General features: G+C 43.8%; 1 long non-coding RNA gene across 1 annotated transcript in view; it reads right to left on the bottom strand.

Moving 5' to 3' along the window:
- LOC107122532 overlaps nt 1–16,910 on the bottom strand; it is a 301,527-nt gene that overhangs the window by 181,504 nt on the left and 103,113 nt on the right. The window contains exon 3 of the long non-coding RNA XR_001482924.1: nt 2,963–3,033. This is a non-coding gene — a long non-coding RNA (uncharacterized LOC107122532). The remainder of the gene's footprint in view (nt 1–2,962; nt 3,034–16,910) is intronic.

Here is a 16,910-nt window from a genome sequence, read left to right as displayed (position 1 = left end):
GCGAGTATCGCGGGTCCCCCCTTGTTTTCTTCCTATTTATGTATTAATACAACCAAAAACTCTTTGTTAAAAGGAAACAGACTCACATTGTGTAACCTTTCCCCTTCAGCCAGGCAGGCAGAGAGAAGCTTTGTTATTTTGATCCTTGAAGTGGATCTCAAGAGTAGTACAATGGAGGTGGGGGAGTGGAAGGGACTGCCAGTGAGAGGCAGTCGGGCTGCCACACTGCAGCTTTTAATCACCGGTTCCCTAAGCAAGCACAGTACCCTTCGAGCCATGCAGGGTCAAGCCTGAGTGCACTCTTTGCTCAGCCAACTGCATGTCCTTATGGGGTATCAGGTTAGCTGTTCTTATGATTTATTCAAATACTCATCGCAGCCTGTCTATTTTTGCACAGAAGTGATGATGACTTCCGATAACAGTTAATCATATATTTCCGTGGACTGGTTTAGGAGCCAAGGCGTTGTTCAAATAGTCCTAGAAGCCCACAGACACAGAAATGGCTGGTTTATTCAAATCCCTGTGTGAAGTTCAGCCTCCACTATCCCACTCTAGGTCCTTCAGTTGCCACTTTTAACAGAGGAGAGGAGAGGACAGCAGAGGAGAGGAGAGAAGAGGAGAGGAGAGGAGTGAAGAAAAAAGAGAAGAGAAGGTTTTTATAGCCCTCTTTTCTTCCCCTTAAGCAGTTTACAATCGTACTCCTTTCCCCTCCCCACAACAAAGCAGCTTACAATCAAAGCGGCTTACAATCGTATTCCTTTCCCCTCCCCACAACAGGCAACTTAGGAGGCAGGTGGGGCTGAGAGAGTTCTGAGGGAACTGTGACTGGCCCAAGGACACCCGGCAGGCTTCATGGGGAGGAAGAGTGGGGAATCAAACCCGGTTCTCCAGATTAGAGTCTGCTGCTCTTAAGCACTACACTAAGCCTCAGATAGGGGAAAAGATTTTCCTGACATGGGCTGCGGTCACACACACTAAATAATCCACTTTCAATGCACTTTCCAGCTGGATTTTGCCAGTTCACAGTAAAAATCCAGTTGGAAAATGCATTGAAAGTGGATTATTTAGTGTGTGTGACCACAGCCATGGAGATATATCTGGTGGGGGAAAGCTTCGCCTGGTTAACCGGTCTACCCTACCTTGCAGTTATGGGACTCAATCCATTACTTTCCTTCAGTGCCACCACTTGTAGCCTTCCAGCATTTACGCTTCCCTGCTACATTTTAATCTCATCCAAACTGCCAACTTCCCCTCCCCTTGCAAAAAGCAGAACTGTGTACATTGGTGGATGCTGAAGCTTTTGTCCCCCTGAGCCACTGCAATGTTGGTGACACCACTGGTGAACCTCCTGATGGCACCTGGTATTTTTGGTCACTGTGTAACTGAGAGTTGGACTGGATGGGCCATTGGCCTGATCCAACGTTGGCTTCTCTTACGTTCTTATAAGAGATTTAGGAGGTTTCTTTGCCACAAGTGCAACACAGCACACATTTTGCCCCAAACTCTTATGTATTTCATTTGCTGTGCCCAGGCTTTCCTCCAAAGACCTCAGGACAGGACACATGTTTCTCCCCTCCTCCTCACAACAACCTTGCAGAGTAGGCTAGCTGAGAAAGAATGACTGGCCTGAGGTTACACACAGAGAATATCTCTTGTTTGTATTTTCCCAAGTATTATTTATTTATTTATTTGTTAGATTTATACCCCGCCCTCCCCAGCAGGCTCAGGGCGGCTACAACAAAGGCAATTGCCATAACAACAGTTAAAACATCATAAAACAATCATTACACAGTAAAACAATCATTAAGTAAAGTGCGGTGCTCTTGATGTTAATTTTTTTTTATCTCAGTACCACATGACACATAAGTCCTATTCACACATTACAGCGAACTCACATTCAGCCTGCCTGCGTGTATGTACACCTGTTTGTAGGAAACACCCGCCACCCATTCCTTTTACAAATTAATCTGGGGACCAGTACCCGGACAAATGTGGGGCTTCAATCATATCTTCAGCTGTACATGCTTTGAAAGTAATATCAAAATTATTCGATGCACATATACAGGAAAGTCAAATGTACACTGTACATTTTTAGTTCAGTTCATGACACTGCTTTATACTGAGGCAGGCCACTCAAGGTCAGTACTGTCAACTCTGGCTGGCAGCAGCTCTCCAAGGCCTCAGGAGGCCTTTCACACAACCTATTATCAGATCCTTTAGCAAAGAGATGAACCTAGGGCCTCCTGCATTCAAAACATGTATTCTGCCCAGTCCCTCTAATGGCGGCTTTTGTTATATATATTCTTTGGTTGGTTTAGGTGTGATCAGTAGACAGGCTGACGTAAGCAGCTCTAAAGAGCCACTGCAAGCTGGACACAAATACAGGATTCTTTTTGTTTTCTAAATCCATACCTGTTCATTCAGCAGTGGGGAGAAAAAAGAGGGTGAACTGACTTCTGTCCACTGCAAAGACTGGAAAATTCTTGACACTCAGTCAGATTTTGTCAAGCTAATACAACTTGAATTATCAGAGAAATGGTGTCAGTTTACAAAGAGATGGCCTGCATAACACACACACGCTCAAGAAAAGTCAAGCCAATCAGTCACTGGTATAAGAAGCAGAACTCTTGTTTCTGCAGTGCTATGTGGGAGGATACCTGCCAACAATCCCAGAGCAAACTCCTTCCGGTCCTACGCTGATGTACGGTTAATTGCAAAGAGAGAGTACAAAGTGTACCATAATGCAAAATCAATAAAGACTAATTAAATACAATGTTACATTTTAGCACTGCTTTGTCACTTGCAGACATATTCTAATTAGAATTTCACTATATTTCAAAACGCCAATAGCTTCCTTGTCCGTTTCTTCTTTACACACCATGGAGTGGACAGATACTAGTATGATCTTTAACCTCCAGCCTCAGTATAAACTCTATACAAAATACCAATTGTGGAAACTTACGAGTCAGAGATCCCTTGGAAAAGACTGGCGCAAAAGGCCACAAAGCTTCAGAATCCAACTTCAGAAGGTATCTATTGATAGAATAAAGGACATTGAGTAAGGAAAGGCACAGGAGCCCAGGAATAATGGAGGTTGCTGCAGCATTTAACATGGGGGGGGGGAACTACTCATGCTATAGCCCTGCTAGGACTCTACCAATTCAGAATGCAGTTAGAGCAGCAATACAGTGGGACTCCTCAGCAGGCAAGATCTATGAAGGTAGAAAGCCAAGAACTGGCCTCAGCTATGATTGGATCAGCTGTTGGGAACTGTTCTCAGGTGTGTGTTCTTTTAACACCTGTGACTATGTGAATTCCGTATTCCTGTTGCTAAATGTTATACGGCTGGTGAGCTTATCCTCAGGGTGCACGGAGCAACATTTGCACTGGCCCTCCATCCTGGGAATTTTGGTACCCAGGAGCAAAGAAAGCAGCAGTGGTCTCCCCAGTCCTGTGTTGATACGATCAGAGAATAAGAAATGAGATCACACCCCTCAGTTCAGTTTGCTTTAGTCCCATACAGCTCAATCCTTGTGAACGCCTCTGCTCACTCTTTAACTGGTGGACTGAAGCATCTCCATTTTCTTTGTCGTTTCCTTAACTTTCATCGACAAATCAAGATTGTGAAGACAGTCAACATCACCAGCCCAATTGTCACCCTTGTTCAAATTTACAAAAAGATAAGAGAACGTCAGCTTAAAATTGCACATTTAAAAAAAAAGTATAGGAATATTGTGAGAACAAAGTCAAGTTGTTCCTTAGATTTCATGTTTCATTTCATGTGCCAACAGTTTTGAAAGTAAACTAGTTCTTGAGCTGCATTAGTTACAGTGGCTTTTTTAAATGACTGACTTAGTGTATGAAGTTTTATTGCATTAAAGACACCACAGGGTTGTCACAGATACCATTTACACCATTATATTGAGATATTTCCAGAATTAAAGAGGACCCAGCACAGTACAATGCCTAGAATGTCAGGAGTCAGACTCAGACCTGTGACTCTCTCAACCCAGTCCCTGTCAACCATCAGAAAAAGAGAGCTTGGACTCTTAAAATCTCAAACCTCAAAAATCTGTTTTACTTTTGGGGGAATTTAAACTCTCCATGTATTTTTAAAAAAACATTTCAGATTTTTCTGCACATCTGAGGAGTCCCCCAAGTGTGCAGAAAGATCTCTTTAGTCTCCACGTGGCCCCGATCTGCAGATTTACTATCCGGAAATCGTGATCACATGTGGCTAATAGTATATAGATAGCCTTGCTCACTGATATTTTGTGGTTGGCTCTGCCTCCTGTGGCAGACATTTTATGCTTGTTCTCACCACCCTGTGTCAGAATTCCAAAGGTGCTGACAAGGTGGAAAAGGTTGGGTACCCCGGCAGGTGCTACTGGACTCGAATTTACCTCTCATCCATAATAGTCACTGGGTGCGTTCAGACAGGCCATTTAGTCCGCTTTCAGCACGCTTCAGTAACGGATTTTATATCCACGTTCACACACCCAACATCTGCGCACAGTCCCCAGCCATCGCTTTCCAGCTCAAACCCCCTTTAAAACGGAGTATTTTGTTACCAGGTCCCCAAGTGGTGTTTTCCTGATTCTCTGGTTCTAGCCGCACTTTTCTGACATCTGATTGCTCCTGCGGTGTCAAGCCACTTCCGCTTGGAAGCCTGAGGCTTCTGCTCTTTGCCCGCCATTTTATTTTAGCGTCGGCGGTATGTGCACAGGCGGAGCTCCGCTCCCACGTTATTGAAAACTATGTTTAAACAGTGCCTAGTTTTGTTGGTTAAACGAGTTCAGGATCTCATGGAGGCCAGTTTCGGGGTAAAAGTTTAAAGGGAAGTGTTCCTTTAAAGTTTAAAGGGAAGTGTTACAGCAGTTGGGTTGAAGTGGAAGTTGCTGTTCTGCGCACGCGTGAAAATTTTAATTCTACAGATGGCCACCTGTGCACATGCCCAAACTGAGAGAGAGAAAAAACACCGATACACGCTCCCGTGTGTGGATGGCGGGGAGCAATGTGGCTGCTCAGCGATGTGGAACAAGGAGGAGAGTGTGATCGCGATTCTCCAGGTTAAAAAAAAAACGCATTGGGACCAGAGCAATTTAAACCGCTCTCCAGCAGCCCCCATAGCCTCTCCCCTTTTCCTGCTTCCTTCTCTGCTTCCCACCTACCAGCCAACTCATCTTTATCTTCTCCCCCTGTATTAATCTTTCTCTCCTTCCCTAGCCCTGTCAGCCTCTACTAAGGAAAATTACAGCCATGTTGTATTGTGCTTGCTGCCAAGATAAGTCCTGTTGCACAATGGTAGCTGCTAGCCAGACCCAGTTATGTAGTGATGAACCCACAAGAACTTGTGGGGGGCATCTCATTTTCCCCTGATCTTCCTCCCCACACTATTTTCCCTTTCCCCTTCCTCTGGCAACCCCTGTAACCTTTCCTTGCTTCCTTATCTCCCTCTGACCCATCAACCAACCTACCTTTTATCTGCCCCCCTCCATCTTCAACTACATTTATTAATTTTTATTTCATTTATACTGCACCTTCTCCATAATGGGGACTCCAAAGCAGCTTACATCATTCTCTTCTTGTCCATTTACTCTCACAACAACCTATGAGGTAAATTAGGCTGAGAATGTGTAACTAGCCCAAGCTCACCCAGTAGTGTCCATAGAACAGAGATTATTCAAACCTGGGTCTCCCAGATCTGACTCCAAAACTCTACCAAATATACCACATTGGCTTTGGGTGTGTGTGTGTGCTGTTGAACAGCATTAAACAGCCAGTGCTGGGTGAAATATGCAACTTGTGTGGTATCAAGTTGTCTGGTGTTTGCTGCCAGGCTGGGCCCTAACAAGTCCTGATTCAAAGGCCAAAACAGCCCTTGAAAGGATCAAGTTGTCTGGTGCTTGCTGCCAGGCTGGGCCCTAACAAGTCCTGCCTTTTACTGAGAAACCAAGGCTGGAAGGCTGGCAATACTATTGTGGTTGACTAGCAATGGACAGTGGTGTCTTAAAGCTAAAGATGCTCCTTTTATTATTTTGAGCAGTTTTAACCCTCCAATATATGTGTCTGTGCGCACGCACATATGTAAATATAAATATAAAGATTTCAGATTTTTTTCTGCAAACCTGGAGCATTTTTTTCAGGTTTATAGAAAGAACTGCGTTGTCTGTTTATGACTTCTATCTTATTGTGCTATCTGAAAGGCTATGATTATGCTAGAGAGAGAGAGTTAATAGTTTGTTAACATCACCAGGAAAATGTGTTGCTTCATACTTGAAATCACAAGAAATTCCCCCCATAAATGATTGGATCTTCAAGATTTGGAAAGTAGCTCGAATGACTAAATTAACCTATCAACATAAAAGTCTCAGACATGCCAACGTACAATTAGATAATTTTATTGAGAACTGGCCTTTGCTTATAATACAGAATGCACTTTTTAATACTTGGTGGTATTTTTCTACTGTATCTATTTTGTATCTACTGTATTTTTCTATTGTATCTATTTTTCTTTTGATTTTTTTTAAAAAAACATAATTAAATTGATATAAAATCTGCAACAGACTCTGTCTCTCAATAATGACCTCACATGGTCACAAACTATTTGTATAAATCCCCCTTCACCCACCCTAGCGTCTCACTGACCCGCTGTTCAAAGCAATGCCTTAAACAGCTCATATTTTGTTAATTGTACAAGCCTAATGGAGGAATGTATTGGCAAGAAGGGGTAATGGCCATCAGTCCAGCAATAAAACAAAATTAATGGTCCATAGGAAGAAATCATGTCCACTTAATATCAGCTTTGAAACTCTAATAAAATAATGCAATACCAACGGCAGCTTCTCCCTCTCTCACACACATGGCATATGCAGATTGCTTACACCACGTTAAATCATTCAGCGCAGGCCTCCATTCAGCTGAAGCTGACAAGATCCTCCAGGGAACACAGCAGACCGGAAACATTTAGTGTAAGGATCATTACCGACATGCACAGCTGCAGCGACACCCACAAGATCCAGCACGGAGGCAACAGAGAAACAAACACCACAAATAGAAAATGATGTCTTCATCAATGCTCCCTGCATCTTTTGAAAACATGACACAAGTGTACCATGGGTATATAGTTCAGAAACACAACCCCACAGCAGGCAAGCCTGCAGGAAGATGGGTGACCAGGGGAGTTTCTGATTATTCAGCAAAGTCTTCAAGCAAAAGAGGAAGTACCTTTTTTCACAGGCAAAGTACAGAATCACTATGTGAAGAACCATAGCGGAGTATATGGTATGCATGAAGGTCTAAGGTTCAGTACCCTGCCAGGGATGATTCCAAGGGATAGGGAAGAATTAGGGGGCAGCCTCCAACCAGTTTCCCACTACCCCCTTCTGTTGCCCCATATATCTGACAAGAAAAATACTGTCGCTTCATTGGATGAGAGACTGTGGGTTGGATCCCATGATGCTGCTCCATATGCTGGATTCTATGACTCCATTCTACCGGGTCTGCCTTCCTGCAACAGAGAAAGACTTCCTTCAACGAAGAGGACTTTTCTCCAACAGAACAAGTCGTCCTCCATTTGAAGGAATATTTTCCTTGAAGGAAGATGTAGCAGAAGACAGTCATAGGATCTCAGGTTTATGTTCAGAGGTCACATAGAAAATATGTCCACAACAACTTGGCTTTTTCCATTTGTAGCTGTAACAAACGGTTTTCATTTGGTAGAATATTTAATAACATACTTTTAGAGTCCATTGCAAAATTAATTTTTAATATTTTTGCATTACTTCATGTATCTCTATCCAATATTTTCTTGCTTTCTTGCATATCCACCACATGTGATAGAATGTTGCATCTCTGACATTTCCAGCATTTCCCATTATATCCTTTACCAGTTTTTGCAGTTTCTTTGGGTGTGATATACCATCTACAAATATTTTGTACCAATTCTCCCTTAGTATTTGAGATATTAAAAATTTGATTTGTTTATAAATTTTCCCATTGGCTGTTACAGATATTCTCCCCCCAAAAATTTCATCCATTTTATCATGCAGTTTTTTACTTGCTCACCATGCTAGTTTTGAAGGTGTTTCCATTACCTTGTGTTTGTTTCTTTACTTTTGTTGCAACACAATGGACATGCTTTCTCTGAGATTACTGAATTTTCAGGGTCATGGGAAGGCCCACTTATGGGACTTTAAAGAAGAATATTTCCCTTCATGTACATGGCCGCTGAAGTGACAAAGAGGGAAAATGAATGAAGGGACCCCTGCCCCTAGAACCTATCTTGGACTGCTCAATCAGATTTCTCATAGATTCAGTTTCTATCTAAAAAGGAGACCCGAAGAGGAGAAAATTAAAATTGTATTGCAATATTCACCCTAATAGGATTTTACCAACATACCTAATAGTAAGTGTCCAGTACTTTGGAACTTCACATGAGGACTTTTTTGTTTTTGTTCTGTGAAGGAAGATATGAAGGATCCTTCATGAATATATGCTGAAGATAATGAACTGTCCTATATGCTGTGTAATAGCTGCTGATGAAGATTAGAGTTGAAACTGCTCCAGCAATTTTTATTAGCTCATGAATGAATTTGGGGCCATTTGATTTGTAAATTACTGCTTCAGAGACTGGTTATACTTTGAATTTTTCTACTACATGGATAAGTTATTATTTTGTTTCAGTTGTATGTCTCCATATTATGGATATCATATTTAAAGTCAGCCAGTGAGACTGAATTAGTACATATTATCAGGACAACCTTTGAGACAACAATACCAGATTTTTTTGTTTCAACTCTGTTTTTGCAGGGTGTCTGTTGCGATCTTCACAACACCTTGGCTTTCTTTCACAGATTTTTCATCAGGTGTGGATGCATAGTAAAAAAATAAACTCATCTGACCACAAGAATCAAGTGATACCCTTCTCACACTTCTCACTTGGCTGCACACATACCAGGGAAGGTTGATAAGCAGCAACTTAAGCTATCCAACAGGAATCCATTAGCACCTTAAAAACCAATAACATTTGTTCCAAAATAAATAACATTCATTCTGATATTTTTAAGCATCAGAGCTCACTTCCTCATTTATCTAGCATTTAACTTGCAATTGATAAAGTGAACTTTCATGACTCACGTAGGTTTGCCAATCTCAGCCAGGCAACCAGCATGAGATTGGGAGTGGGACATGGGGGTGGCCATTCATGATGGCATGATGGCACTTCCAGGGAACATCTCTAGGAATCACTGAAAACTCTATGACTTTACCACAGAGTTTCCAGATATTCCTAGAGAGGTGTGACAGCATCTGCTTTTTTCCTGGAACAGCTTTATGCCGTTGGCCTGATCACCTATCTTTTTTTTTTCCTGCTGCCATTCCAAACAGCAGTGGGAAACAAGAGGCTTTGAATCTGTCACCCTTACTGGGGGACTAGCAACTGTACTCACAGGGGGTTATACTGGAATAAATTTTGGATTAGTAAGGCACCACTGGATTCTTTGGTTTGACTGCTACAAACTAACACAGCTACCCATCTGGAAATATCACCATGTAGGTAGCAGAGCCCATTGTCGAGGATGATTTAAAAAGGGAATAAAGGTGACTAGTAAATACACTTCGCTGTAAAAAAGTTGACTGAAAGCCTCTAGTCATGATGCTGTGTGCCATGCTGCAGAAGCACAAGCAATTGAACAGTATAATCAAAACTGGATGCGCCTAGAAATAAGAGCAGCTAAAAGGTTTTGTTCTGGGATTTTTGCTGTGCTTCTTTCCATCTTTGGTCCTGTACCAGCACAACTACCTCACTTTGGAGTGAAAGATAACTGGGGCACAAAAAGGGCGGGAGGGGGGTAACAGAGCCAGATTGCTAACTTGGGTTGTGTATATTCCCTCCACACACAAGCACCCAACGTCACTGACTAATCATTAGACTATTTGGTGTTTTCCTTCTTGTTTCTCACACTTTGAAATCGGTGTAGAGATGACTCCCTGACTGACACCATGGCCAACCAATCAACACTGTGCACATCCTTACTAAACTAGGGAAGTTGCCTTGACTGACACAAGGGCTGGCCATTCGGCACTATGCTAATTCAGATTCTCCTCAAATGAGAGGTGGTGGTGGGCCTGAGTTTAACACCGAACAGGAAAGCTGTACATGTGTCAGAACCGCAGAATGCATGTTTCTGTAACAGGCTCACCACTGAAATTATGTACATGCACCTCCAGCCTAAGCAGTGTAACCGATTTGTCTGAATCCTCTGTGTACTCTCAAAAGATAAAGTGAAAGTGTACTCACATTTTGGGGCTTTAACTAATTCAAAATGTCGCTTTCCCCCCTCAGAGAGTAGCAAAATGTAGTGAAAACAACCCTCTAAATGCTACTGCTACACAACCACATCAGAGAGCAAGTGTGAGGAAGTAGTCAGAATGTCAGACTCAGGGCCAAGCTGCACATTAAGTTTTCTAATGGTTGGGGTCCAGGTTCCCCAAACTAGACTCACTTCCCCTGCAGCCACCCAGCAACTGCAGAGAACAACATTGTAAAGATCCGCAGGGGCCTGATTTTGCGAATACAGTAATACAAATACAATAATATTGGATTTTCTGTATCACTGGAGTATGACAAATGTCCTTTTGAATATACAAATATCTATTGAATGCAAAATGAAATGAATATACAAATATCTATCGAATGCAAAATGAAATAATGGATAGACCTTATCCAGGCTGGGTCTCCCCATGTTTACTTTTAAATGCAAAATGAAATGAGTATTTATTGGAAACCACAAATTTAAATGGACATAGCAGATAGACTTGGGATTGGGCTCACTGTCTGAGATCAGATTCATACTCTGTTGTGAACCTCATGTGGTGACTTTCAAACACCCTAACAGTTTCTATAAGAGTACATAAGTATCTGCCCTGACCTGGACAGTCCAAGCTAGCCTGATATCATCAAATCTCAGAAGCTCAATAGGGCTAGTCCAAGCTCCTTCTGCACGCTGCACCCCCAGCCTGCTGAGCACCTCAGGGGAGAGAAGGCAAGAAGGGGAAGGGAGAGCGGGTGGTCTCCTTCCCTCCCTTCTGGTGTGGGTGGGGGAGAGAAAGTAGTGGGTGGAGGGGAGGAGGCTGGCTTGGTGTTCACTCTGCATGGGCTGCCAGCCACCAATAAGTTAGGAGATGGGCCTTGGCGGTAAGTTGGGGGGCAAAACGAAAAGCACTGTGTGTGTGGGGGAGAATGAAGAACCCAGCGCATGCAGAAGCTTCGAAACCTAACGACAGAGTAACTGCTCCCTATGCCTGAATGTGAGGGGTTGTAAAAAACCGAAGGAAGCTGCTGTCAGGCGGGATAGGGGGCTTACTAGGGAAGGCGAAGCCTCTCTCCCCTTTTTACTTGGGCAACCTCTGCCAACCACATCTCCCTTTCCTTCTACCACCCGTCACTTCTCACTCCGGTAAAGGGCACATAAACTCTACCCCCCAGGATAAACTCTACCCCCCAGGATGCCACAATATTTACCGTGGCCAAATCACGGCACAGCCAGCGTCTCTCCAGCAAAAACCCGGCGGCTGTCCACAGCGCATCACCATATGTGCCCGCTTCTGGGCTTGTCATTCCCAGAACACCGTTCCTGCACATTTCCCCTCGAAATGCCCCCTGCTCAGGACCATGACATGGGGGGAAAGGGCGGTCCTGCCTTCCTCCCCACATAGTTTTCTTGAGCCAAAATGGCCCTGGGGGGAGTTATTTGTTCCATTTTGGAGCTGAACAACTCCTGATAAATTGTAACGTGTGGTTTGGCCCCCAGACAGACGCAGGTCCCAAATCCCTTCTCAGCCATGAAACAACCTTGGTGATTTTATGCCCGTTACTTTCTCTCAGTGTAACCTATCTCACAGGGCTGTTGTAAGAATACAAGGGAGATGGGGGAACAACTTAGCTGGTGGAAAACATCATTCTCATTTCATAACATTTTTCATTTTCTATATTCCTCTGCACCTAATTCTATTTCCACAGCACACAGGCCTCTCTCTTCTGCTCAACTATTGCCACTGCTCAAACAGGCTTTGCGGGACTTTAAAACAATTCTCAAACATATTCAGTAGAGGTAAAGGTGAGATAAGTGTGCATACAACCATCACCGGTGATCTCACTTTCTAACTCTCTGGAGGAAAGGGGGAAAAACCCCTATCATCAGTTGCAGGAGCAATTCCACGTCCCACTTCCTTGATAAGAAGCCCCTCTAACCCCTGCACTTCAACTGTAGGGAGTATTAATTTATGTAGAGGGTCTTATCAAGTACAATAGATGCTGATTATTAATGCTCCCAGAAAAAAGTGATAGCAAAACTGACTCAATGAGAAGAAAAACTTCGATTTAAGCAGAGAAAAACTGATGGAGAGTTTCATAAGACCGTAAGCTAGATAAATAAGGCAATGTGAGGATGCTTACGGAAGCGGCCATGGCTCAGAAGAAAAGCACGTGCTTTGCATGCAGAAGGTGTCATGCTCAATCCTTGCTTGATGGACCTGGGGGTAGCAGCAAGTGTTCTCTTGAGAAAGGGCCTTCTCCTCCCAGACCTGAAGAGCACCTTCCAGCCACAGCGGACAATACTCAGCTAGATGGATCCAACTCAGATGGAGGCAGCTTCATACATGCAATCAAATTCATTAACAATAAATCTTTTTCTAAAGAGGCATACAGGAACCGCTCATTTCCCATTCATGGAACTGATTTGGTAGTATAAAATTTAAAAAATGAACATGATAGTCTTCAATCAGGACTTCTTGATGTACAAAAGCTAATATCGGGTTGGATCCAACCAGCTTTTTTGCTGGGGTAAAAGGAAGGAAGCGTCCTCTTTGACCACTCAAAAAGACTATGCTCAGGGTTAGACCTGCATGCACAAAAGCCATGGGGCATGGGAGACTGTAGCATGCAGGGAAATGGGGTGACACGGTGGGGAGGGCGTGGTATAAATCTAATAAATAAATAAATACTCTGGCTAGATCCAGCCCATCAAACATTAAGCTACGGGGGGGGAAATGGCAACGAAACTAGAAAACATTAACAAAGCCATTAGAGAAATCACATAAATGAATTCTTAAGGAATTGAACAGAGATCTATATTTATTTATTTGATTTCTATATCACCCTCCCCCTAATGGGGCTCAGGGTGGTTTGCAACAGTGTATATAACAGGGCTCCTTTTGTAGAAAAAGCCCAGCAGGAACTTATTAGCATAATAGGCCACACTCAACAGCAGGAACTTATTAGCATATTGGGCCACACCCCTGACAGCACAGCTCATTAGCACATTAGGTCGCACCCACATGTTACCAGAAGTGTGGTTACCCAGCCACACCCACCTTTTGCTTGTTATTCTGTTTACCTTGTTTGTTGTCAAAACCCAGGGCCTTTTTTTGTAGCAGGAACTCCTTTGCATGTAAGCCACACACCCCTAATGTAGTCAATCCTAATGAGTTTCTGCTGTTGGGTGTGGCCTATTATGCTAATGAGTTCCTGCTGGGCGTGGCCAACTTGGGAGCCAGCCGGAACTCCGTTCCTGTGTGTTCCTGCCCAAAAATAGCCATATACACACACACACACACACATACAGCGGTAAACACAACTAATCAAATGGTGTTAGACATTATATATCCTTCCCTAGGGGAGGAGACGGGGGAGGCCAGACTTGATGGTAGACCATTGCTGTCCTCAACCATAGGCCTGGTGGAACACCTCAGTCTTACAGGCCCTGCGGAACTATTTTAGGTCCCACAGGGCACAGATGTCATTAGGCAGAGAGTTCCACCAGGCCGGCACCAGGGCTGAAAAAGCCCTGGCTCTGGTTGAGGACAGCCAGATATCCTTCAGACCAGGGATCACCAGGAGGTTCTTGCCTCCAGAGCGTAATGTTCTTCAGGGGGTATACTAGGAGAGACGGTCCCTTAGATATCGTGGTCTCAGACCATTTAGGTCCTCGAACGTCAGTACCAAAACCTTGAATCTCATCTGCTTCTCAACTTGGAGCCAGTGCAGCTGGCAAAGCACTGGCTGAATATGTGCTGTTGATGGAGTCCAGTAAGGACCCATGCCACTGCATTCTGGACAAGCTCCCCATCAAAGCCCCAGTCACACATACTCCCAGAAGCACGGGAGTTGCTTCCATATGATGTTGATGTGATCCTGAGCAGCAGGGGCACAGAAGTAAATAATGCAACCATATGGGCAGGAATAACAACATGTACCTTTCCAAAGCATTTAGTACCCTGCCAGGAGGAAGCATGCTAAATACACAGGAAAAACCCCATGCAGTCAACATCATATCATGAGACACCCCTGGCAGAGAAGTACCTGGAACCAGCCAGGTTCCATCCATTCAGTTTCTCTGCCCCCATCCCTGCTACAAATAGCTTTTCTTCAAATACTACTAGCCCTGTGACTGCATTAAAGTCACTCTAACCCCCATTTCTAGCCAGAAGGACATTTGCATCATCTCCATCCCATCAGTCCCAAATACTTAAATACCAGCCTGGTCCCCTAAATGCCTGTGAGGAAGTTAGGGTTGTCAGGTCCTTACCTTCTGTTGATTGGGGCCCTCCAGCCTCCTCTCCTGGGTCTTCTTGCATGCACCACGATGATGTCACCCAGAAGTGATGTCATCGCACAGGGCACGTAGTAAAGGGGCACTCTAGCATTTCACTAAAGACTCTATGGTCACATTTAGTCAAATGCTAGAGCATCTCCTGCACGATGGGAAGGGGCTCAAAACAGAAAATGGGAGGTACTACTTCGGCTGCTTTGAACACATGAAGGTGCCATACATTCAATCAGTGCCCCAGTCTATTAAGGCCAGTATTGTCTAATTGGACTGGCAGTGGCAGCAGCTTGCTGGGGTCTCAGGTTGAGGTATGTTACACCACTGTGAGGACACTGTGAATTTAAGAGGGTGGTGTTTAGTATGATATAGATCCTAGAGGATTCAGGGCAAATTAGTAGTGTCATGGCTGAAGCAACAGGTCATTTCAGTTCCTTCTAATACTGATTTCTAAGTTATATGAATAGTTAATAAAGTTCAACTTAAGATATATACTGTATCCTGGATTAGGGTTGCCAGCTCTAGGTTGGCAGCATAAAAGATGTCAGTGGGCACCATGATGCCCACGGGCACCTAATTGGGGACCCCTGGGGTAGACTCTGAAGTACTGTGAAATCTGATGGAAGATCATTAGAGCAAAAGCCCTGGATTGACACAAACCTAGGGATGCCAGCCTCCAAGTGAGACCTGGGGAGCCCCCAGAATTACAGCTCATCTTCAGACTACAGAGATCAGTTCCCTGGAGAAAATAGATGCTTTGGCGGGTAGACTCTATGGCACTATACCTCACTGTGGTCTTCCCAGGCTCCACCCCCAAATTACCAGGAGTTTTCCAACCTGCAGTTGGCATTCCTACATCCCCCATCCCCCTGCCTGTGATTGAGGGGGACCTGGCAACCCTACCTAACCCCCCCCCATTGTTTCCTGGTGTCCATGTAGATGGTGAACAATAGGGAAACATTTGAGTCCCACAAGCAGGCATATCTGTGACTCCAATGTTTGGAGAAATGCTCACCAGTGTGTTACAAAACAGAAAGGATAAAATGCTGTAAGCCTCTTCAAACTACCCTTGTGCATGCTAAGAAGAGTTTTTTTAGCATACAAAACACAAATTTTAAAGGGATTCCTCCCCCCCCCCCTTTTGCAGAAGAGGTCACTTGTGCATTTCTTCAGCTACACAGAAAAATAATAATAGAAACTCCTTCAGAACTAGCTCTCTGGGGACCAGAAAACATATTTTTAATATATAATTTTGGCAAGCAAAGGTCTACATTTGAAGGGGTCCTTCCTTGTTTCTGCACTGCCTAAATGCATGCATGTGCATGTGTTTTGTTACCATAAAAACGCTTCCCAAATAAGTTCTGTGCACCAGTTTTTTTAAAATTAAGTTTTCAGTACACAGGAGGCTTGTTTTGAAGGGGCTGTGTGATGAGATGCTGCAATAACTGCTTTTTCCAGGATTCCTAATTCTTAGGGCTGCAGAAGCAGGACTCTCTTTCTAACAGGTAGACCGGGGTCCCTACAGTTTACAGGGAACCAGAAGAACAAGCTCATCTACATTAACCATCATTCCCAGACTTGCACTGAAGAGGATTCTAAATTACTCCCCCCACCAGAAGCATTCACTTGGAAGGATCATTTTCTACATTAGTATTAAGAAATAAACCAAAAAATGAAAAAAGTGAAACACAAGAGGTTCCATGCATACTTTAGCCTCTTTACTCATACACAGACCATCTTCTGCTCCAAAGGAATTTAGTTATGGGGGAGCTTGATGCTTATTCCCATCCCCAGAACTTAATAGCAGTCACAATAATAAACTAATAACAAATACATTTATTTAACTAAGACTTCGGCAGTGAATGGACAAAAGCAGGTTGCCACAACATGGCTGCCACAGGAGGTGGAGCTAGCCACAAAATGATGGCCACAGCTTAGCTTCAGTCACAGAGTGCAGATCCTTGTGCTGTAGTGGCAGGTGCTGCCAAAACAACATTTTTTAAAAAGCTACACTGCCAATCAAATCTCTAATAGTCCATCAAAAGCCTTGCTGGGCAACAGCCCTACCTGACCCCATCCACCTCTTAAAAACACTCGGCGGGCAGCATAAAAGATGTCAGTGGGCACCATGATGCCCACGGGCACCTAATTGGGGACCCCTGGGGTAGACTCTGAAGTACTGTGAAATCTGATGGAAGATCATTAGAGCAAAAGCCCTGGATTGAAGAAGAAGAAGAAGAAGAAGAAGAAGAAGAAGAAGAAGAAGAAGAAGAAGAAGAAGAAGAGGAGGAGGAGGAGGAGGCG

Source organism: Gekko japonicus, unplaced genomic scaffold (genome assembly GCF_001447785.1).
Source record: "Gekko japonicus isolate JY-2015 unplaced genomic scaffold, Gekko_japonicus_V1.1 scaffold1032, whole genome shotgun sequence".
In the NCBI taxonomy this organism is placed as follows: domain Eukaryota; kingdom Metazoa; phylum Chordata; class Lepidosauria; order Squamata; family Gekkonidae; genus Gekko; species Gekko japonicus.
This window is presented reverse-complemented; position numbering and strand designations above follow the sequence as displayed.